Raw genomic sequence first — 24,216 nt, forward strand, 5'->3', positions numbered from 1 at the left:
TTTTAAAGGTAAGAATGCATTTGTTTATTTTTATCTTTGTTCCTGCTTATTGCTCTTCCCCTCACCTCAGTTTCAGGTCCATCAGTTTATATACCATTACTAGACATGCTAAAAATACCTGTCTTGGGGGTTCACTGCATAGTATTAGTGTGTCAAACAAGGCCTTGTGTGTTCAAAGCTTGATCCCTGGAGTACCAAGTATTGGGAGGTGATGTGGAATCTGTGAGATACAGGGCCTGTGGAAAGGTCTTTGTCAACTGAGGGTGCTGCCCTTGGAAGAAAGTAAGACAGTTCTCAGGCAGCCCCTTGATAATCCTCACAAAAGGGTTGATACAAAAGATGGAGTCTTATCCCACCCACCTCTGTGACTTCCTGTTCGGAAATGTGAGCTCTTGCCCTCACATGCCCTCCTGATGTAACGTGACATAGCCAAGGTGGCCCTCACCAGAGCTGAACCCAGGCCAGCACCAAGCTCCTGGACCTCCAAAACTGTGAACTCAAATATCTGAGCTTTTCTTTATAAAGTTAGCCTGTCTCATGGATTTCATTACAGTAATGAAAATGGACTACCTGGGGTTTCTCTGCCTGAATCATGCTTCTTTCAGATTTTCACATAAGCTGCCCCTCATCATTCACAGCCTACCACCTTTCAGAGTATTTCCCTGCGTGAAAGACAGTTCCTTTTCACCAGCGCAGTTACTCTTTTAGGATATCATTTATTTGCTTAAAAGCACTGATAAATTTCACATATGATTCTATCTGTTCTATAGATATTTTATGTCCATAAACATAAAATGTAAATTTCAGGAGACTATTCAGTGTATTCCTCATAACTCAGAACACTTTACAGAGACAGGCAAACAGAAAACATAGGCTAACAATGTTTTGAATGACTAAAATAATTTACGAGCATGGAACAGAAGATTTAAGAAAGGTCACATAACATAATGTAAGATTTTTAACCTTGGCAAAGAAAAACTAAAGTTGCAGCTGACAACCGGTGGACTGTGGAAGGTAGGAGAATTAAGGAATTATTGTGGCCAAAGAACGTATCTTAATCCCATCTCACTCCACTTAGAGGAGCAATCACCAAGAATGCAAATAACCACCAATGCTGGCAAGGATGAGAGAGAAAGGAACAGACACTGTTGGTGGGAATGTAAGTTAGTATGGTCGCTATGGAAATCAGTATGGAGGATTCTTACCAAGGCAAAAGTAGATCTACCACGTGATCCAGCTATTCCACTCTTCAGTATTTGTCTCCAAGAAGTGAAGTCAGCGTACTTTAGAGATACTTTCATTCCCATGTTTATCACAGCACAATTCACAAATAGTCAAGTGGTAGAATCAGCCTAAGTGTCCATCAACAGAGGAATGGGTAAAGAAAATGCAAGGCGGTGTATATATATGTACACGCACACACACACACACACACACACACACACACACAATGGACTTTAATTCAGCCATAAAGAACAAAATTATGTCATTTACAGGAAAATGGATACAACTGGAAACCATAATTTTGAGTGAAATAAGCCACACTCAAAGAAAAGTATCTAATGTTTTTTCACATATGTGGAAGCTAGAGGGGAAAAAACTGTAAAATTAAAAGGATGTCCTACAATTATCAAAAATGGCAAGGATGTGGGGGGAAAAGGTACACTCATACATTGCTGGTCAGACTGCAAATTGGAGCAACCACTCTGGAAAGCAGTACAGAGATTCCTCAAAAAACTTGGAATGGAACCACCATTTGACACAGTTATATGACTCCTTGGTATATACCCAAAGGATGTTAAATCAGCATACTACAGTGACACAGCCACATCAGTGTTTATAAAAGTTCAATTCACAACAGCTGAACTATGAATCCAACCTAGGTGCCCTTCAGATGAATGGATAAAGAAAATGTGGTATGTATTCACAAATATTACTCAACCATTAAGAAAAATAAAATTAAGGCATTTGCAGGTAAATGGATGGAACTGTAGACTATCATACTGAGTAAAATAAGTCAATCTCCAAAAATCAAAGGTTGAATGTTCTCTCTGATATGCAGTTGCTAACATGCAATAAAGAGAGGGATAGAAGTTCATTGGATTAGACAAAGGGGAATGGAGGGAAGAGAGGGAGATGAGAATAAGAAACAGTAGAATGAATCAGATATAACTTTCCTGTGTTCATATGTGAATACACAACTGGTGTAACTGCACATAATGTACGACCACAAGAATGAGATCCTAATTAGGATAAGTTATACTTCATATATGTATAATATGTCAAAATATACTCTACCATGATGTATATCTTAAAAGAAAGAAAGAAAGAAATGTGCCATAAAAGCAGAAGAGAGAGCTCTTTAGGAGAGAGGTAGAGTGAAAGGGAGAGGTATTGGGGAGTGAAATTAATCCAATTACATTTTTATGTTGGTACAAATGTGCCAAATGAAGCCCACCATTCTGTATAATTAACATGTACCCGTAATTTTTTTTTTTTTTAAAGAATCCCTCTTTAAAAGAGGTCATCAAGAAGATAGGACTTCTGGAATGGAGGTGTGAAGAGCTCAGCAAAACCTAATCCAGGAAAGCAGTAAGTAGCAAAGCAGTAGCAACAACAAAAACACTCAGTAGGGTGGAGCCATTAGAACCCAGAGTTGCTGTATTTCTTTTTTCAAATGAAAGTTACATGATAATGCAAAGACACAGGAAAGGGAGACCTATATCCAAGAAAGTAGAAAGTCATAAAAACTGTCTCTGAAAAAGCACACATAATGAACTAAGAATTTGAAGGTGGCAACACAGCAATTATAAAAATGTTTTTAAAAATGAAATCAAGTTTAAAAAAAAAATCAAGGAACATGTAGAAAAAAATTCAGTAAATAAAACAAATTAGAAATTATTTTTAAAATGAATCAAATGAAAATTCTATAGTTGTAAATTACAACAAATATAATGAAAAAATTCATTAAAGTGTTCAATTAAAGATTTAAGCTGGCAGGTTATTGAAGTTGAAGTTATAGTAATAGATGTCATGCCACCTAAAGAATAGAAAGAATAAATGAAGAAAACAAACAACTTCAGAGTCTGGTTTAACACAATAAGTTTTGTTAACATAATGAGAGTAAGAGAAAAAAAGTACAGAGGACAGAAAAACATTTAATATTTAAAGAAATAATGGCTCAAAACTTCCTAAATTTCATTAAAAACATTAAGACATAGACACACACATAAACAATAAATTCAAAAATAGCATTAACACAAAAGAGATCCATATCTAGACATCTCATAGTTGTCTGATTTGGGTTGAATTGTGTCCCCAAAAATATGTTGAAGTAACTGGGTACAGTGGTGCATGCCTGTAATCCCAGTGGCTCAGGAGGTTGAGACAGGAGGATTGCAAGTTCAAAGTCAGCCTCAGCAACAGTGAGGCATTAAGCAACTTAGTGAGACCTAACTAAGTACAAAAAATAAGGTGGGGAGGTAACTCAGTGATTGAATGTCCCTGAGTTTAATCCCATATACCTCCTCTCCCCCGCAAAAAAGTTGAAGACTTAACCCCTGGTTCAGAGAGTGTAACCTTATTTGGAAATAGAATCTTATAATATTTAATCAAGTTAAGGTGAGTTCATACTGAATTATATAGACTATAACCTAATGACTAGTGTTCTTGTAAGATGTGAGAAGTTTGAACAGACATAAGACCATGTGACAGAGGCAGAGATAAAGCTTCAAGTTGAGAAGTGCCAAGAATTCCCAGTAACAACAAGAAACTAGGAAGATTCAAAGAAAGAGCCTCCCCAATTTTCAAGAGAACACTGCCCTGCTGACTTTTAGTTTCATGCTTTTAGCCTTCAGTTCTGTGAGACAATAAAATTCTGTTGTTTTAAGGCACAAAATTTGTAGTAACTTGTTATGACAGCACCAGAAAGCAAATACTATAGTTAAACTGTTGAAAGGCAAAGAGAAAGACTTGAAAGCAGCAAGAGATAAACATTTTACATATATACAAGGAAGAACAAGATTAACAGCTGACTTTCCAGCAGAAACGATGGAGGCCAAGTGGTAGTGGAATGAAACATTCAAAGTTCTGGGGGGCAGGAGAGAGGGGGACTTGTCAACCAGCAGTGCTATAATGTTCAAAACTTCAAAAATGAGGGTGAAATAAATACATTGTCATATGAACAAAGACTGGGAATATTTGTTGCTAGCAAAGCAGGTTCACAGTAAGTACTAAAGGAACTCTTTCAGGTTGAAAGGAAATAACAATAGGAAATAATTCTTAATACAAGAGAGAAAATAATACTACCATTAAAAGTAAGCAGTGGATAAATAAAAATTGTACAGATATATATATATTTTTTCTTTTCTTAACTAATGCAATAAATTAAGTGATAATTTAAAATTTTATTTTTAGGCTTATACCACATAATGTGGTAATGCAGATGTCAATAGCACAAAGTAGAAGTGAGCCACATTTACATATTTCACAGGAATTAAATCAATATTATTCTGAAGGAGAGTATAGCAAGTTAAGATGTATGTTATAAAGTACCTGTTAATAAAACAGGTACCCCTAAAGTACCTATTAATTAAATAACTCAAAAATACAGTAAAAAAAATCAGATGAATGAATTAAAATGGTAAAGGCAGAAAGGAGGAACAGAGGAGTTCAAAATATATGAGACAGATAGAAAGAAAATTCCTATATTTGAAGAGAGGAACAATCCATATCAACTCAATAACCTAAACTGTCACCTTGAGAAACAAAGTAGGAAGAACCAAACCAATAAAGCAGAAGAGATGAAATAAAATTAGAGGAGGAATTAATAAAAGGAGAAACAGACAACAGCAAAACTCGATGAAAATAAGTCAATTCTTTAAAAAGATCAACAACCTCGACACATCTTTACCTAAACTATGCATTCTCAAAGTTGTTTATTGAAAGGTGGAAATATTTTCAATTATTACAACATTTTGAAGTTTCCCAAAGACCACAGTATTTAAGTATAAGGTTAAAATTTCTTTGAATAGGAATGTAGCAACTAGAGGGGAAAAAAATAACCAGAAGTCTAAATTAGAGGAGATTTAAAAACAAAAAAACAAAAAAAAAAAACAAAACACTGAGGATTACTGAACTAATCTCACCAAAGCAGTAGAAGACATAAAATATTAAATTAGAAATGAAAGGAGGGTTTAAAAAAAAAGGATATCACTACAAATTCTACAAAAATTAATTATTACAAAGAAATACTAGGAACAAATTTATGCCAAAAAAATTAGACAATTACATTTAATGTTTGTTTTTTTTTTTCTTTTTTTTTTTAGAAGTTACTCAAGAAGATGGAGGAAAACCTTAATAGACTTATAACAAGAACTCAGATTGGTAACTGACAATCTTCTCACAATGACAATCTCAAGCTGTATGACCCCACTGGTGAATTCTATGAAATATTTTAAGAAGAGATAATACCAATTCTTCACCAGCTCCTTCATAAAATTGTGGAGGTAAGAGTTCTCACATCATGTTATGAGGTTTAGATTATTCCCAACACTAAAGCCAAACAACATATCACGAAAATTAAAAATATGCAACAATATACTTCAATAGATAGAGGGGAAGGAAGGGAAGGAAGGGGCTAAGAATAGAAAAGACAGTGGAAACAATCTGAGACCACTTTCCTATGTACATATACAAATATACCACAGTGAATCCCACCATTGTGTGCATCCACAAGACTGGGACCCTCGTTAGAATACAATATAGTCCATGAATGTATTATTTTATCAAAATGGACTCTACTGTCATGTATAACTAAAAATAATAAAAAAGAATATAGATATGAAAATTCACACTATTAGTAAGCTGAGCCCAAAAATATATAAAATGCATTATGAAATATTACAATGTGGGATAGAACCTAGGAATTCAAGGTTAGTTAACACCCCAAAATTAATGTAATATACCATGTTAAGAAAATACACAGCAAAATCCACATGATCAATTTGAGAAACTGAGAAAATAAATTTAATAACATTCATGTTTAAAAACTCTCAACCAGGAATCAAGGAGCTTCCTAAACTGACAAAGGACATGCACAGAAAACCTACAGCCAACATGACACTCACTAATGAAAATCTAAAAGCTTTCCCTTGAAAATCATGAACAAAACAAGAACATCTGCCCTGGCTTCCTTTATCCAAAACTGACTGAAGGGTCTAGCCCTGAAGTAAGAGGAAAGAAAACACCCAGATATGAAAGTAAAAAGTAAAAAGATTTTTACCGTAGGCAAAAAGTTTGTTATGTACAAAATCTAACACAGTGTACAAAAACAAAAATGCAAAATTAAACTAAATGACTTAGTAAAATCAAAGATTCAAAGATCAAAAATTTTTTAATTATCTTTCTATAAACTAGCACCAAATAATTAGAAACCGAAAACATTAATTAAACACAAAATTACTTAAACATAAACATGACAAAGTATACGAGGCTTATGTGCTAAAAACTGCAAAACAGAGAAATTAAAGAATTCCTAAACAAATTGAGAAATTCACCTTGTTTGTGGATTAGAAGATTGCACATTCCTGAGATGCTGATTCCCTCCTAACTGATCTACAGATCTAACAAAAACCACTGAGTCCTATCGGCTTTTCATACAAATTAACAATCTAATGCTAAAAATCACAAGGAAATGGGAGGTACCCAGAACATCCAAAGAAACTATGTACAAGTACAAAATTGGAGAGTCAATGCTACTTTCACTGAAGATTTCTTATAAAGTCACAATAAGATCGTGCAACTTTAGCATCAGGATAGATAAACAGGTCAAGTAACCAGAACAAGCATACTAAAGTAGACCCAAACATACACCACCAATTGCTCTCTGGCAAAGGTCACAGGCAATTTGGGTAAAAAAGATGGTCTTTTCAACAAATGGGACTGGTACAATTTAATATTCACATGCTTAAAAAACACTTAAGTGTACACCTTAGCCGTATACAAAATTTAAAATATTTCATATGAGCCTAAGCGTATATTAAAATGACTTAAAATATAAAAGATCCTCTTCTTAAGTCTGGATTAAGCCAAGATTAGTCCAAAGTATGATCCACAAAAGAAACAAAAAAATTGATAAGTTGAAATTTACAAATACTAAAACTTTCACTCACTGAATGATAGGAAAATGAAAAACCAAGCCACATGTGAGAAGACATTCATGAACTATATTTTTAATAAAGGATTTGTATCTATATAGAGAAGCTTCGAAAGTCAAGAGTGAGAAAACAGAAAAATGGCAAAGTTTTGGACCCTTCATCAGAAAAATACAAAATCATGAAACTACGATCAGTATCATTAGTTCTTCGGATAATCCCAGTTAAACCATAAACACCACTACACACTAATTACAATGATTAAAGGCATCCCTGCCAAATGGAAGGGAGAATGTAAAGAAACTAGAACTCTCATATACTGCTGGTAGAGACAGAAAATGGTTACAACTGGTTTGAAAAATAATTTGGTTGTTTCTTAATGGGTTAAATATACACTTAAACCACATAATTCAGTCAGCCCATGTACGTATGTGCACCTGTACATTTCTGCAAAGAAATCATTTTGACCCAATTTAGACCTGGACTTAAATGTGTAAGCAGCTTTGTAGCCTCAAACTTGAAAGAACTCAATGTCTATCAACAGGTGGTGGACAATAAAATATTGGTGCAATTGGTATATCCATACAATGGAATGCTGCTGAGCATTTAAGAGCATTAATTAGTGATGCATCCACTTATGGACAACATCAACATCATCGCGGGGAATGCAAGAAGCCGCACAAGAAGGGGACCCACAGTACAACTCCTTCACATGAAGCTCGAGACCAGAGGTTCACAAACTTTTTCCCATAAAGAGAAAGATGGTATTTTAGGCTCTGCAAGTCATGAACTTCCTGCCATAACTATACTCTGCTGTTAAAAGGCAAAAGTAAACGTAGATCATAGGTAAAAAGTTAAGGTGACTGTTCCAATAACATTTTGTTTATAGAAGCAGGTGGTTGGGCTATATTTGAAGAGGACATCATTTTCTGATCATTGCTCTAAAAAAATGTAATGTATTCTACAATGACATAAAACACAAGGGGTTATAGGGATAGGAAGAGAACAGGAAGGAGGCATTTCGTAAGATCATGAGGAAACTTTGGGGGAGGATAGAAATAGTCATTATCTTGATTATGGTGATTATTGAACAGGTGCATACATATATTAAAACCTAATAAATTGTGAATTTTAAATATGTACTGTTAATTATGTGTCAATTATATCCAAACAAAGCTATTAAAAGTCAATTAATGAATTGTACCATATTAACAATAAACTAGAACAACCGTATTATCATAGTAAGAGGGTTTTTTTCAAATTTAACATCCCCTCATGATATTTGACAAAATATTTGACACATAGTATATACTGAATAAAAGCAGTCATTAATGGGAAACAGGGCTTAGTGGAAAAGTATACTAGAATAACACTGGATTTTGAATAAGAAGAGTACTATATAAGTCCAAATAAGCTATTTACTAACTGTGTGAATTATGGTCAATAATAGTTCCCTTACTGGCCTGGCATTATAAACAATGGAATAGTTCATGTAAAGTATATTGTAGAACTTTGAGCCCTAAAAAAAATAGGTATTATTTTGTTCTTCTACATTTTTAACATTTAAAAATATATACAAATCCTGGAACACCATGTCAGTAGACTCACCAATTAACTATCAGTAATGACTTGGTTATATTTTCAAACTATTTATCATGTTAATTTTCAATCACACACACAATTAGGATAATGAATTTTATGCACTCAAAACACAACTTCATCATCATCATTTTTAACATTCTTTATCATCTATCCTCCTTTTTAAGTCATAATGTATCAAAATTAATATCCAGGGATCACAGCATTTTACCTGTAAATATTTATATATTTCTAAGATGGATTTTTTTAATTAAATGTTGGAACAATTCTATATATTGGCCGGGGCATCAGTGTACCAGAGACTGAGTGGCTCAGTTTTGGAGGCTGGAAGTCTGAGATCAGTGTTGGCAGGCTGCTTCTCCTGAGGCCTCGCTCTTTGGTTGGGAGATGACCCTCTTCTCCTTGTGTCTTTGCGTGGTCTTCTCTGTGTGCATGTTCCTGTCCAATTTCCTCTTCACCAATCATACTGGATTAGGGTCCCTTCTAACGACCTGATTTTAGCTTACTTATCTCTTTAAAGGTCCCATCTCAACATAATCACATTCTGAAGCCCTCAACACATCAATCTGCAAGAACACAATTTAGCCCATAACCGAAATATACAGATAGGCTATTGTTGAGGACATGGAAATGGTCCTTGTATGGCCTCCATCTCCTGCAACTAGTGATCCAAGCCACATTCTCTTGTCCAAGACTGAACACCCTGGGGACACCAAAGCCAGGTCATTTCTTCCCTCTGTGGATCTCCTCTACTGGGCAATACTGCTCCGGGTCCCCTCCTCGTCCCGGATGGTATTTTCTCAGAGCTGCACCATAAGGTGAGGCTTTTCTTTCCCTTTCTTTTCCTCCCTCCATCCTCCTTCCTTCCCTTCTCTCTTCACAAGTGTAAGACCTGCACCATGGTCTGAAAACTCCCCCTACCTACTTCTTCTTTCCCATTTCCTATCTAGGGACCTCCTGCCATAAACCTTGTACTCTTCTAATGCTTTCTTGATGTCTGATGCTTGGACACAAGAGGTGCACTAATAGTAAATGTAAAACCTACAAGAAAGCAATTAAGCAAATGAGTCACGGCAGCAGGAGCCAGATTTCTCACTCTTAGAATAAGAGGTTGCAGATGAGCACGGGAGGCGTCTAGAATAACCCAGGTGGTAACAGATTACAGTTAAAGGTATCAGTAGAAACCCATGGTTATCTTTATATGCATGTGGTTACATATACATACTTATAAATATGTGTATATACATGGGTTACTATGCACACTTACAGTTCCTTGATTTGTCACCTCAGAAGGACAAGAAAAATGACACTCCAGTGAACAATGTCACTCAGTTTCTGGTTTTTACTGTGTTCTTTAATGGAAAGGCCCAGGCTTTGCTCTATCTGTAGCATTTTTATTTTTGCTTTAAACTAGTGATGATCACCTGAGATAGTATTTTAATGGCAACATGACAGGTCATTAAAATTAGCCTTTGCTAATTTAATAGGTGAACATGGTATCAAGTTGTCATAGACAGAAGAAATGTTGCAAGGAAATATGAAAATGTTAACAGTGATGTGAGCCTAACTTTTCCCCTCCCTAGATTGTTTCCCACAATTTTTCATAAGGTACAGGTGTCAATGACTTCCTCAACAAAACCCCTAAACCTCAAGGAATAAAACCAAGAATCAATAAGTGGGAGGCCAACAAATTAAAAAGCTTCTGCACATCAAAGGAAATGATTCACAGTGAAGAGTAAGCCTACAGATTGAGAAAAAAAAATCTTTGCCAGTTACTCCTCTCACAGAGGATTAATATCCAGAATATCTAAAAAAGTTTTAGAAATCAGTGCCAAAGAAACAAATAACCCAATCAATAAATGGGGGAAAGAACTAAAGAAATTTCTCAAAAAAAAAAAAGAAATACAAATGGCCAAGAAATATGAAAAAATGTTCAATATCTCTGGTAATCAGGGAAATGTAAATTAAAACTACACTAAGATTTCATCTCGCCCAAGTCAGAATGGCAATTATCAATAACACAATAATGAATGCTTGTAAGGATATGGGAGGGGGAGGAATACATTTATACATTGCTGGTAGGACTGCAAATTAGTACAACCACCATGGAAAGCAGTGTGAAGACTCCTCAAAAAATTAGAAATAGAACCATCACATGACCCAGCTATTTCACTCCCCAGTATTTATCCAAAAGTACTAAAATCAGCATACTATAGTGATACAGTCATTTCAGTGTTTATAGCTGCACAATTCACAATAGCCAAATTATGGCATCAGCTCAGGTGCCCAGCAACAGATGAATGGATCAAGAAAATATGATATATTTAAATATACATAAACATATGTGACATAATATATATATAAACATAAATATAAACAAACATATTAATATGTTTATATATATATATATATATATATACACGCACATACACACACACACACACACACACACACACACACACACACAATGGCATTTTACTCAGCCATAAAGAAAAATGAAATAATGGCATAATGGCATGTGCTGGTAAATGGATAGAAATTGAGAAAATCATGCTAAATGAAATAAGCCAGACTCAGAAAATCAAGAGCCAAATATTTTCTCTCATATGTGGAAACCAGAGCAAATAAAGAAAAGGTGGCAGGGGAGGGATAGGGTATCATAAAGATGCAGAGTAGATTAGAATAGAAGGAGAATGAGAGGGAGAGGCAAAAGAAGGGAAAGGGATAGAAATATGGAAAAAATTTAACAATATATATACAAAAAATTTCACAAGTCTATGTAGAAAATACAAATCAAAAATAATGAAGGAAGTGAAAGGAAGCTAGAGAGGAAGGAAAACAGGGGGAGGGGAGAATGGAGGCAAAGTCGGGGGGTTGGGATTCAAATCAAATTCCTTATATTATTTTGTCAAAACAAACCAAAATACTATATATAATTATGCTTCAATAAGAAAAGGAGAAATGGGTGTCAAAATACCATATTGCCATTCTACAATTTAAGAAGAATGTATTTATATAAGCTGGTGTTTTAGTCAACTTTTTCATTGCTGTAACCAAAAAGCTCAACAAGAATAATTTTGGAGGAGGAAAAGTTTATTTGGGGCTCATGGTTTCAAAGGTCTCAGTTCATAGACAACTGACTCTTGCTCAGGACCCAAGGTAAGGCAGACCATCATGGTAGAAGGTTGTGACGGAGGAAAGCAACTCAAGACTTAGCAATCAGGAAGCAGAGAGAGCTCTGCTTACCAGGGACAAAACAGAGACCCCAAAGGAGGGTGGTGATCCACCTCCTCAGTCATACCCTATCTGCTTACAGTTACCACCCACTTAATCCTAATCAGGGAGTTAATGCACTGATTTGGTTAAAATTCTCCTAACCTGAGAATTCACACATGAGCTTTTGGGGGACACCTAATATCTAAACCATAACAGCTGGAAAAGAAAACAAAATGAAAATAAATGCATTATTTAATTATCATTAAACTGTCTTTTTAGAAATCAATCAATCAAATAACCAGGGCTAGGACATCTTGAAGAAAGGGCTAATTACAGTACTGGGGCAAGATACCTACAAGGTGAGCCTGGAGCAATTAGTGCCAGAAAGTAAACAAGTGCTAAATAACAATACAACAAAAACCAAGTACACAAACACATGCACACAAACACAATGATGGAAGTATGTCAAGGGGATTTAAAGTCCAGTACTAATGGTTCCCAAAGCTTGAATAATTTGAACAATAAGTTTGTGCTACAATACAAGTTTTAAGAAAAAAAAAAACTACTTTTGAATTCATATTGATGTAAATATGTGATTGAATAAATAAATAAGTGGGGATAGAGGGAGAAATCTTCTCAACAGAATTCCAAATGATTTATGTAGATACTCTACACTCAAGATGGCAGAATATAACTCCCCACTAAATGTGGGCTGTGCTAGTGATTTCCTTCCAAAGAGCACAGTACAAAGGCAAGATGAGTCACTTCACAGTGGATGAACGCAAACACTCCCTTAGCCAGGCAGTTAACAATCCAGAGTGATGTCATGCTGCAAGTATGTACCCTTGATTCCATAAAATGAAAATAGCACTTTACTGTTACTGTCATCCTCCTGATGAGCATCACCCCAATCTAATCATAAGGAAAACACCAAACCAAATCCCAAATGAGGGCTGCTCTACAAAATGCTTGTAGTACTCCTCAGAACTATCACAGTCTTCAAAAATAAATTAAGTCTGAGAAACTGTCACAGCCAAGAGAATCCTCTGGAAACATGAGAAATAAATGTAATAGAGTATCCTAGGTGGTATCTTGAAGCAGGAAATAAGGACATTCAATAAAGACTAAGATAAATGGGTGGAATTGGAGAATATCATGCTAAGTGAAATAAGCCAATCCCAAAAAAAACCAAAGGCCGAATGTTTTCCCTGATAAGTGGATGATGACATATAATGGGGTTGGGGGTTGGGAGGTGAGAGAAGAATGGAGGAACTTTAGATCATGTAGAGGGAAATGAGAAAGAGGGGGTATGAAAAATGGTGGAATGAGACAGGTGTCATTACCCTATGTACACGCATGATTACACAAATGGTATGAATCTACATCATGTACAACCATAGAAAGGAAAAGTTGTATCCCATTTGTGTACAATGAATCAAAATGTAGTCTGTAAAAAATTTAAAAATTTTAAAAAATAAAGACTAAGGCAATATGCTACAATATGAACTTTAAATAATGTATCAATATTGGTTTGTTACTTAAATAATTATACCATACCAATGAGGAGTGTTAAAAATAGGGGAAATTAGGTAAGGTGTGACTCCATGAGAATGTTATAGGCCAGACTCTAAGGGAAATGACTAAACAGACTCCATTTTGTTCTAAGACTCCATGTTATGTAGGAAATAAGCTTTTCCCATGGGAACACCCCGCTTCTGTGCCCATCATCAGTTACTTAGTATGACATGTTTAACAATACAGAATGATAATTTCTATGTAAAGAAAAATTGCTCTCCTTTGATTCCTATTGCTCCTAAACAATGTACCATGTGAACAGTGATTGTGTGGATGTTAGCAACCATTCTTTAGTTTGTACCTAGATAAGGGTCATTCTGACCCACTTCCCCCTCTGTCAATGATCTCATGATGTTAAAGTGTAATTTCGAATCATAGCAACAGATACTTATGATTAATGTGATTTTTGGTATCAGAACCCCTATAACCCTGTGGTAGGGGCTGTTCTCCCAATAGCCATTTTTTGGGGCATTGTGTGAGACAGTCAGCCGGCCGGCTTAATAAAGACTCTCAAATTTGGACTTCTCAGTGGAGATCAGTCTGTTAAGTTGCGCCCCATAACAAAGGGATAACACAAACTCTCTGCCCTATTTCACAATTTTTCTGTAAATCTAAAACTGTTCTAAAAATAAAAGTTCATTTAAAATTTTTAAATCTGTAAGTCAGAATGCCATGTGGATTATGATTACAACAACTAATATTTACTTAGTACTTTCTATGCTACAAAATACTTTCTACCACATTAACTCATTGAATGACAAATCCATTACCTTCCAGGATTCTGATGAGATCATATTATAAAGCTTGTCTAAAAAGCACATTAATAAAACATGTAACTGTCATTATTTCAATAAAATTATGTTCTGCAAAAAAAAAATGAATCATAAAGGACCTAAATTTACCAGCATAGTTTTTAATTTCTGGCAAATTCCACATCTTTGCTCTGTGTGTCAGACCTGTTCTGGGCATGTTGGGTTTCTGTTTTGCAGATCTCCAGTGATGTTAACAGCAGTTCTGAATACTTAATGAAATTCATCATGCATTTGCAACAAATTGCTCACCTCTCCCAACCCCAGAGAGCAATGTGGAAGTGGAAGAAAAGAAGCTGGCAATGAATTCGCTCCCTCCTCACCAGAGCAAGGGGAGTGGGTTATTGACAGACGGGCGCCTGCCAGATTATCCGTCAGGCACTCTGGAGTCCCAGCACTGCACCTCTCCATATGTACCTACTTCTCTTTCCCTCCAGTCTCACCCTCCTGTCATGTCATTTCCCCCCTCCTTTTCCTGCTCATGCGTCACTTTCCTCTCTCCCCTTGGTGTCTTTAGGCTCACCAGAAAAACTCAAACATCCTCAGTCTTACTGATACCTGCATGGGGTGCTCAGGTAAAAGACTAGTGGCTCACTGTAGATCAGAGTGTTCACAGATGCTTCTCTGACCCACCTGACCTAAACACAGACACTTTCACCTTCCAAACTTCTCCTTTCCTTATTTCAATTTTACCTGGACATGTAAGAATCAGGTAGGGACCAAAAGACACTCACAAAAGGCAACTAAGCATTTTGACAGGCACTTGAGGAGAATGAGGACATGTTTCTTGACCATCATAAAGTTATAACACAGGGCCAGGGATGTAGCTCAGTGGTGGGGGACTCGCCTAACAGGTATGAGGCCCTGGGTTTGATTCCTAGTTCCACAAAAGAAAAAAAGAGAGAGAAAAATAAATCTCTAACATACAAACTGAAAAGAAAAATCTTCAAATTTTCACATAATAGCAAATACCATTGCTCATGAGACAAAAGGATTCCAGGTACAGAGGTTGAGTTAAGGCTCCATGACATGTTCTTACCAACTGACCTACCCTCTCAGTCTTGGTGTCCTTTTTGGTAAAATGACAGTATGAACAGTAGCACCTCAAGGGATCGTGATATTCATAGGCAACAATGCTTTTAGAGTACAACCGAAGCACTTAATGAATATCAGAGCAGAAAAAAAAAAAAAAAACTGCACTTGGGATGAGAGTAACATACGCTACATTAACATTTGCTCCCAGATCCATATTGTACAAAGACGACAAAGATTCATCTTGATCTCAGAATAGTGCAAGTCAGATTTTTCCATCCTGGGATTTTTTTGGAACAAACATTGAACATTAGTTTATAGAAATTATGTAACATAATACTCAAATGTAACTACTTCACAGACATGAAACATAACACAAATAATCTAGACTTAAATCTGGCACTTGTCTTTAGAAAGGCAAACACTGATGAAATATGTATGTGACTTAGGAGTTGAAATTGTCAGTGCTCAGCCAGTTCTTTGAGAGCAAATCACTTTTTTTAAAATCAACCATTTCAGCAGTATTCTTAGCATGGAAGATAGGGCGTGTGTGTGTGTTTATATTGAACAAATGAATGTATGAATAACATTAAAATTTTATGCAATATTTAGAAGAAACAGCTGGGTGAGGTGGTGCACGCCTGTAACCCCAGGGGCTCAAGAGGCTGAGACAGGAGGATGGTGAGTTCAAAGTCAGCCTCAGCAACTTATCAAGGCCCTAGGCAACTCAGCAAGACCCTGTCTCTAAATAAAATATAAAAAAAAGGGCTGGGGATGTGGCACAGTGGTTGAGCGCCCCTGTGTTCAATCTCTGGTACCAAAAAAGAAAAAAACAAAACAACAAGAAAACAATGAAAGAAACATATGGTGGATATGTTATCTCCCATGACATGTAAATAGAATAATATACGCTTATGTCCCTTATATGAGGAACTACAAAATAAAGGAAAACCCGACCATGGAGGTAGTTTTTTGGAAAGCTCTGAGAGCTGCAACTGGATGACCACCCAGTCACCAAGAAAAGTTCTAGAGAAGTTCATTATGTCTCAAACCCTCTGACTTGGCCTCTGCTTCAGAGCTCCAGTTGCCTGGCTGTGTGCCCATCAAGCACACCAGTTCATGGAGGGTAAGAACTAAAATCAAAATCGCAGTGCATCTTTTTTCCCCTCAAGAAATTCCAAATTTTGGAGCAAGAGTATTAATGCCAAGATTAGGTTGGATGCTTACAAAACTCCCAGGGAAAAGGGGAAATAGTGCTCACTCCCTTTACCCTGCTCTTCCACAGTGATATTTATCGAAAAGCGTTTCCGATGCTTCACCTCAGAGGAGTAAGGCAGCATTTTTACACCTTTGATCTGACAGTTGCACCTCAAAGGGAGAAGAAATGAATATTCTATAAACAAATGATATTTTTTCTCAGATAGAATATAGAAAACTCTTTTCCTTTATTTAATTAGCATGATGATAAAATTGGGGCATTTTTTTCTTATTCATTTTCTTTAAAATGATTTTGCAACTCTGGGATAAATATTCAGATTCTGACATCCTTGTGATAAACAAGACAGTAGTTGCCCCCTTATTCTCCTCCAACATGCAAGCAGCTGCTAAAGGACATTCCTTATAATAGCAAATGAGATGATACCAATGCTGTGCCCAGTTCCTTAATATAGAGAAAATTCATTAGGGAGAATTTGTTACCCTTCAGGAAACCATCAAACTTCACAGCATTCCATAAATGACAAGCACAGGGAGCATCAGATCTACCCCTCAGTGGAGAGGCACAGCTCCCTGAATGTATGAAACCAAAAACTACAAAAGAAACCAGCTGGCTCATGGAGCAGCCTCAAGCAAGTCAATAAACTGAGAGCTGGAAAACAGGTCACAGTAAAAGTCACTGTAAAGCAGAGTTCTCAATTCAGTGGGGATATGGCTTTTTGACCTGCTACCAACAAAGATTGAGATGTTATTCATTTCCCCAGATTTTTATGTAAATTTAATTTTCATGAAATTGTTGACTTGCTAACCCTGGAGATGGGTGATGTCTCTATTAATCTACAGAATGAGTCTTAATCGCGAACTCCTCAAACAGGCACTTTTTCATTCCCCTAATGCCTCTCTTTCCATGCAAAATACGAAACTGTGCCCCCCTCTTGAACCATATTTACTGGATAGAAAATGAAAAGAAATATGAATGTTTCCTAGTTGCTCCTTTTCCCCCAAAGGAATGAGCGGATGATCCTTGAAAGCCAGATAATTACTCCCCGAGCATGTGATGAAAAAATAGCAAATCTGAAAGTCTATTCTTTCTTACAAAATAAAAGCAAAGAAAGTGCCCAAAACATGTAAAGACTGTCAGAAAACAAGGAATTAACTGGTTCAAGGAGTTTTAATATAAGAGCCTTGAGCTTGGGTTGGTTATTTTTTACTTCTGTAAAATTGTGTTACATTTTTTTTAAATGTATAGGGCTTCAAAATGTCATGGAAGAGGGTAGTAACTGCTTTTAGTTCTCATTAAAGTTTCTGTAATTCACATATGGATTTGTGGAAGAAATTGATTCCTGCTATCAGTTATGTTAGACCAACTCTCCCACTGAGAACAACTGTAATAGCTAGATACATTTTTTAAAGTCTCTTTGAAAGGATCAGAGAGCCATCAAATCAGTAAGGACTGAAAAAAATCAAGAACCCAGGGACAAAAGCAGAGCAGAGAATTGAGCTTGATATTTAGGAGTGCTTTTACCCCCAAGGCATTTTCTAATTCCCACGCAGTGACCAAAAGGATAAAATACCTAGCAAAAAATGGGAGCTACAAATCTCAGTTTGAGTTTCTCCAAAAGCAGACTCTAAAAGGATTTTAATGCAAGTGGTTCATATGAGAGATGCAAGAAATGTCACATAAGTGAGAATCAATATGGGGACATGAGGCAGCCAATACAAAGTAGCCTTTCATTAAGCAAGATGCAGAGGACAGCTGCAGCTTAACACGGAAGTAACTGTGGAAAACAGTGTAAGCACACGCCTCAGACATATTCCCCCTGAGGATGGAGGGAGTAGGTATTTGTACACCTTTCCTTAATAGACACTGGTTGAGGAATATTCCTTAGGGTGTTAATTCCACAGCATTTCAAGCCTTCTATGGATACAGGCAGAAGAGCCTTCTAGGATGATCCATCAAGCATGAAGATACAGATCTTGGCAATTGCCCAGAACACACCAATATGTGAGCACCAAGGAACATGAACGAGTACTGACAGCATCTTCCACAGTCAACCCTTGGAAATTCGCAGAACTCAAGTCCCAAGTTTTATGTGCTCTGTCCTGTCAGCACATCTTCCAAGTAAATTTTTAAAAATTCAATATGTACAAGGGTAATGTCATGGTTTGGATGTGGGTTGTCCCCCAAAAGTTCTTGTGTTAATGCTGGAATGTTCAGAGGTGAGATGATTAGATTGCGAGAACTGTAACTTGATTGGTCCATCCTAATTTAAGTGGACTGTATGATAATTACAGGCAGGTGGGGTATGGCTGAAGGATATAGGTCACTGAGGGCATGCCCTGAAGTAGTTTCCTCTTCCCCGAGGCTCCTTCCCTTCTTGCTGTTTCCTGGCCACCATGAACAATGGAGTAGTTTCCCTCCATGATGCCCTAGTGCCATGATGTTCTGTCTTGCCTTGGCACCAGACCAATGGAGTCAGTCCACCATGGATTAAACCTTTGAAATTTCAAACCAAAATAAACTTTTCCTCCTTTAAGTTGTTCTTGTTGGGTTATTTTGGTCACAATGATTAAAAAAAAAAAAAAAAAAAAAAAAAAAAAAAAAAAAAAAAAAAAAAAAAACTTACATAGAAATTGGTACCAGGAGTAAGGCCCTTGCTGTGACTAACATGAACATGTAGTTCACAAGTCTTTGGAAGTGGCTTGCCAGAGCCTTAGAATGTTGTAAGCAGAGCTTAACTGGCAAGTCTGGAGGGAGCTCAGAAGACCTGAATCCTGATAGGAATGCAGTCAGCAAAGACTGCGCTTTTGGGGATTCTTGTGGGAATGAGAATTCTACTGGGAATTGAAACTAGAGGCCATTTGTGTTATATTCTGACCAAGAACTTGTCTACATTTTCCCCATGTCCTGAGACTTTCAATGGGGCTGAATTTAAAGGTAATAGACTAATTAATTTGGTGGAGAAAATTTCAAAGCAGAACAGCATTCACTCAGTGGCATGGATTTTGCTGGCAGCTTTTAGCCAGGTTAACTATGAGAATTGAGAACAGAAAGCAGAGCTAAAGAATTTTTAAAATTTGTAGCTTGTCTAAAAGAGTGCATGTAAAATTGGAGCCAGAAAAGATATGGTCATTGAAGAGATTGTAGCCACAAAAGACATGCTAAATCCTTTATACAGAGACACTAGGAAAGATGCCTTAAGGGCATCATGGGAATTTGCAAGACCACACTCATTGAAGGCTCAAAGGGTAAAAGGGAAAATTCATTTGAGAAGAGAACTCGGAGGCATTCTGCCTAGGAGTTTGTTTCATCATGTTCAACCACTGAGGCACTAAGTAACCACAGCAGCTGTAATCCAAGGGGGCCCAGCTATTGTTCAAGCTGTCAGCAGACCTTAGCCTCAGGTGGTGCTGGTTCTGCAAGACTGGAATGCTATTGTTAAGGGGTTATGGAAGCTTCTACTGAGGTTTCAAAGGAAAGTCTGGGAAGCCAGGAAAAGTGTAGCAGGGTCAGAATCCCTACAGGCTGCCACTGAGAGTAATGTGTGAAGCTGTGAAGGTAAAGCTGAAGCTGAAATGAAGACCCCAGTCATTAAGAAATCCAAGTAATGTGGACCATCTGCCAAGAAAAGCAGCTGACTGCAGAGAAAGCCAGGCTGAAAGAGAAGTCGTATATGCTATAACTGGCTAAGACCAAAGAAGCAGGACTGCCCAAGCCCTTTGGTGACCACATGTCACTGCCATGTGTCTAGATGCTGTACCTGAAGTTAGGGGACCTGTCTGCTTGACCAAGTTTCAGTCCTGTTTTGGTCCTATTCCTTCTTTCTATGCCACTCTACTTCCCTTTTGGAATGGAACTGTTTAGTCTGTGCCACTGTATATTGAAGACATTATGAAGATATTATACACACACACACACACACACACACACACATATACACATATATAGAGAGAGAACACACTTATATTCATTTATATTTGTATGTGTGTGTGTATATATATATATAAATATATATAAGTATAAAAATATATATATAAATTATTTTTTATCTTTACAGGGTGTTACAGTCAGGAATGTGTCTGTGTCTTAAATGAGACTTCAGACTTGGGCTTTGGGGCAAGGCTGATACTGTTAATACTGTGGAGACGATTTGGAGATTAACTAAATGCATTTTGCATTGTGAAATGGATTTAAGCTTTTGAGGGCTGGGGTGGGATATCATGGTTTGGAAAATAGTTGACCCCCCAAAGCTCCTGTATGAATATGGGAATGTTCAGAGTGAAATGGATGGAGCGTGAGTTCCCTAACCTAATTAGTCCATCCTAGTTTGAATCACTGAGTAGCAACTGCAGGTAGTTGGGGTGTGGTTGGAGGAAATAGATCACTGGAGGCATGTCCTAAAAGAATTATTTTCCCTGTGACCCCCATCCCTTCTCACTCTCTCTGCTTCTTGACCATCATGAACAACAGAGCAGCGGTCCCATCATGCCCACCTGAGATGAAGTTCTGTCTCACCTTGGGCCCAGAGCAATGGCGTCAACCCACAATGAACTAAACCTCTGAAACCATGAGCCAAAATAAACTTTTCCTCTTAGAAGTTGTTCTTGTCAGGTATTTCTGTCAACAGTAACAAAACCCTAACTAACACAAGCAATTTTTTGTGGAGCAAGAATATACCTCATTGCAGTTTCATCCCAAAGTTATAATTGAAAGTATCTCTGTCTTTTATCATTCAATCAAGGCTCTCCTTATAATTGGCAACTCTTCTAATGATCTGGCATAAACCAGGTCTTTATCGTTAAGGGCTCTGAACCCCTGGTTACCAGGCTCTTGTCAAGCCATGCTTTCTCCTATTCATTTCCACTTAATCACTAGGCATGGAAACACAGTTAACCTCCCTGCCTTCATTAGGAAACAGCAACTCGCTATCCTCATGATAATAATGACCAATTTCCACTGACAGGGGAGTAACTCTTCAAAATCCCTCTGTACTCCTATATGAGAGCTAAGGGAGAGCTATAATTTTAGCTTGCTGTTAGAATCCATCTCTGTCCTGGAACTGAAACAAATTTCTCAAGTGGGTCATTAGAATAGTGGTTCCTTCTCCCATTCTTGGTCCTAGGCCCTATGGTGGGAGTCACCATGACACTTTTAAGAGTTCTTGAAATTGCCTTATTTTCATAGAATACCCAGATGTTATTTGTCTTTAACACCATGTTGACAATTACATGGATGCAATCATGATTGGTGCTGTTGCTTGGTTAGATTTGATAGTTCCCCAGAATATTCTACTGTCTATCTGGTTTTTAAGGATCCAGACAAGTGAAGCAAACAAAGATAGCATCCTTTATCTGCATCCTTTATTTTTGGAGTGGTACTAAATCTGCCATTTACCTTAGATGTATCATGGCTTCTCAATCTCCTAACCAGGGAGGAATTTTAGGGGATTCCATGTCTTTTCCATGTGGCAGGTAACCAATGTGAGACTTCAGCCAAACAACAAACACATGTATCTTGATTATATAATGAAGGACCAGACAATTTCGCAGGGTGAAATTTCTATTGATGACACCACTTGATTCACTGTAAGACAAATAGAACAAGACTCCGTTGATCACCTGGTATCTATACACCCTTGCTGACTGAAGGACTCTTTTTGTCTCTTGGGAGTAGAGTGATCTAGATCCTAAAATGAGGATTTGAGCACAAATGTCTGTTGCAGAGGAGAAAGGGACACTAACAGAGAAGGGAAAATTATTTAACTAGTTAATGCTATGGGGGAAACTCAGCAGGAAGTATAAAGCATATGATTCAGGATTATCCCACCCAACGGTGAAAGAACTGCTATATTAATATCCTTATAACTGTCAATTCGTTAAAGACTGCTTGGCGGGGGGATCTATAATCCCTGAGCATTTTTAGTACTACCATATGAACAGAAAGAGTAGGCTTCCAGAAAAATTGATTGGAACCTATGTTTAGATCCAGCCCAATAATGGAGTGAGTTCTGATACATATAGGTAAATCCCTGGCAACATTAGATACAGAATCTGAGAAGACTAATGAAGCTTTTCAAAATTTCATGAAACCTGGAAACTCAACACCCACCATGGATAAATCTTAAAATCAGCTAGAGGAAAAAAAAAAAAAAAAACAGACATTACCCTCAAATCTGATAGTTACCACTTGAATAGAAATTATGGAAGCTAAAACATCAATGGAACAGCATCAAAGTGCTGAAATAAAATTATTTCAAGCCAGGTAACTTGTACCTAAAGAAAACATCCCTCAAAACTGAAAATAATGAGACAAACATCATTACCCTATGTACATGTATGAATACACAAACGGTATGACTCTACTTCATGTACAACCAGAGAAACGATAGTTGTACTCCATTTGTGTACAAAGAATCAAATTTTTTTAAAAAACGGAAAAGAAAACAATTTCAGATACACAAAACTGAGAAAAAATTTTCACCAATGGAAAAAATGTTAAGTGCTAAAATCACTGTTGTCCAAAAACATTAGGATGCTATATATAATCTGAAATAGAACAATAATTCAATCAAATAGAAGTGTATAAAATAGTGCCTAAAAGAGTTTGAGACTAGTTAAAATAAAACAAAGCCCCAAAATGAGATATACCTTAAAGAGAATTTCATAGTAAAAAATAAAATATTATATATAATATAAATTACCACCCCAAGCTGTGCACATAGCTATAATGGAAGAAAAAGTAGACTTCAACAAGATTTTAAAAAATGATATCCCATTATAATTAAATAAACCATCCATCAGAAAGAGTTATATACCTACTAAAATGGTATATGAAACTCTTAAGTAAAATAGTAGAATTTAACATTTTGCTCTCAATAATTAATAAAACAAGAAGTCAATAACATCAGTAAGGACAGAGATGTTTTAAAGGACCAAAAGGTCTAAAAAAGTTTAGACCCTGTCAACATGTGTAACACTGTCCTAATGACCGGAACATCTACATTTCTCTTGAGATAATCTGGAGCATGTCTCAAAATTCATAATGCACCATGCACTAAAGCAAGTTTGACAAATTCCCAAGGGCTAAAACAATCCTAAGTGTACACTCTGACTAAGTGGAATGGTTAGGAACAAATAAAAAATATAGAACTAAAAAATACCCCTATGTTTGAGACAAAGGTAATATTGTAATGAAAATTTCTTAAAACTCAATTGAATTGAGGGATAAACAAATCACAATGAATCTTCTGGGACACATTTAAAGAGATGCTAAGAGAGACATGTAAAGCCTTTCAAGGCACATTTAGAAAAATAATAAAATTGACAATTTATGATGTATGTCTCTGTCTCAGAAAAGTTCCCCAATGAAAGTAAAAGGAAGGGAATACTGATGTAAGATCAGAAATTAATGAAATACCAAAAAAAGCACACTTCAGAAAAAATTCAAAAACTGGGGATTTTCAAAAGACTAACCAAAGTCTCCACGAGAAGACTTTTAAGAGAGAGAATCCAAGTAAACAAACCGAATCAGGAAAGGAAAATATATGATGTAAAAAGAAGAAAGAAATGAAACAGACAATATGAATATTCTTATAGCCATTTAAAAATTGCAGCAC

The sequence above is a fragment of the Sciurus carolinensis genome, chromosome 16 (assembly GCF_902686445.1).
Source record: "Sciurus carolinensis chromosome 16, mSciCar1.2, whole genome shotgun sequence".
In the NCBI taxonomy this organism is placed as follows: Eukaryota; Metazoa; Chordata; class Mammalia; order Rodentia; family Sciuridae; genus Sciurus; species Sciurus carolinensis.